Source organism: Callospermophilus lateralis, chromosome 16 (genome assembly GCF_048772815.1).
Source record: "Callospermophilus lateralis isolate mCalLat2 chromosome 16, mCalLat2.hap1, whole genome shotgun sequence".
Classification (NCBI taxonomy): domain Eukaryota; kingdom Metazoa; phylum Chordata; class Mammalia; order Rodentia; family Sciuridae; genus Callospermophilus; species Callospermophilus lateralis.
The window spans coordinates 58,557,088-58,558,508 of record NC_135320.1 but is presented as its reverse complement, the minus strand read 5'-3'; the positions used below and the strand labels follow the sequence as shown (position 1 = coordinate 58,558,508).

The 1,421-nt window shown below is 42.2% G+C and overlaps 1 non-coding gene across 1 annotated transcript; it reads left to right on the top strand.

Moving 5' to 3' along the window:
* The first annotated feature begins 426 nt into the window (after positions 1-426).
* Positions 427-498, top strand: Trnaa-agc (transfer RNA alanine (anticodon AGC)). The gene has a single exon. It is a non-coding gene; the product is annotated as a tRNA-Ala (tRNA).
* The last annotated feature ends 923 nt before the right edge of the window (positions 499-1,421 follow it).

Below are 1,421 nucleotides of genomic sequence, written 5' to 3'. Positions count from 1 at the left end.
GAGTTCCAATTTCTCCACATCCTGGCCAACATTTTTTATTTTCAATTTTTGGATAATAGCCACTCTAATGGGTTTCATAGTTTGGATTTGCATCTCCTTAATGCTGTGATGTTGAGCATTTTTTAAAATAAGCTTATTGACTGCTTGTATATCTTCTTTGAAGAAAAAAATATTCAAATTCTTTGTGCATTTTTTTCCTTGAGTTTATTTGTTTGTTGTGGAGTTGTAGTTCCTTATATATTCCAGATATTAATGTTTAAGATATATGATTTGCAAATATCTTCACATAACTTTTATTTATTTATTTGCAGTGCTGGGAGTCAAGCCTATGGCTTTGCACATGCTTGGTAAGCATTCTACCACTGCACCCCAACCCTTGCCTAAGTTTTTAAGCAGAAGCCAAAAGAAAGTAGCAATGTTGGGGCTGGGGGTGTAGCTCAGTGGCAGAGTGCTTGCCTAGCATGCACTAGGCCCTGGGTTCAATCCCTAGCACCACCAAAAAAAAAAAAAAAAAAAAAAAGAAGGTAGTAATGCTGTAATTGATAGCCATCACCTTTAGAATGCTGAAACAAAACCTGCATGGCCAGCAGTGGAGACATGCTTCCTTCCTGCCTCTTAGAAGCAGGGCAAGCAACCAGCAGCAACAGGTGTCAAGAATGAGAGCTCAGCAGGGTTAGGTAAGGGAGGGGAAGGATGAACTGAGCTGGAATGCTGTCCTCAGAACTCAGAGGGTCAAGAAAAGGCCTCTAAGTGCCTCTTCCCCACCAGGCCTACAGCTGCTGTCGGTTGAGAAAGCCTGTTTGCATTCTTCCTTCCAGGGATCAATTGGAGACATGTTTCTGAATGTACAACCTTGTGGGCACTCCTGCCTTGTTTCAGATTCCTGCAGGATTATTTCAAGCCAGGTTTTTTTTTTTTTTTAACTTTGTTTCAAGAGCCTCATCCCAGACTGGAAATGGATGAGTGAAAGTCCCCATGTCCACAAACTGAGCTGCAGGGAAGGTCATGGTTCAGGTATTCATGTAGTACCATGTGTCATCATTTGAAGCTGCGGGATCCCATGTTTATGAGCCCCCAAATCTTAGGAAATCATTTCACCTCTTTGTCTCTCTCTCTCTTCTCTCTCTCTCTCTCTCTCTGTTTTTTGTTTTTTTTTTTAATCACCAAAGCATGATGATCATAGGACCTGAATCGGTGGGATAAGGTGAGGGTTAAATGAGACAGGTCCTAGGCTGTGCTTAGGCCAGGGATGACACATTGTAAGAGGCCTTATTAAGCATTAGCTATTATTATCCTCCTTCTCTCCCTCCCTCTCCCTTAAGTTTCTTTTTAAGCCCTGGAATTGGCATGTTTCCGTGAATGACCCCCAAATATTGCTCCCCTTATGGTGTTTACTCTGTGCCTTTGCCGGGTGGCTGACT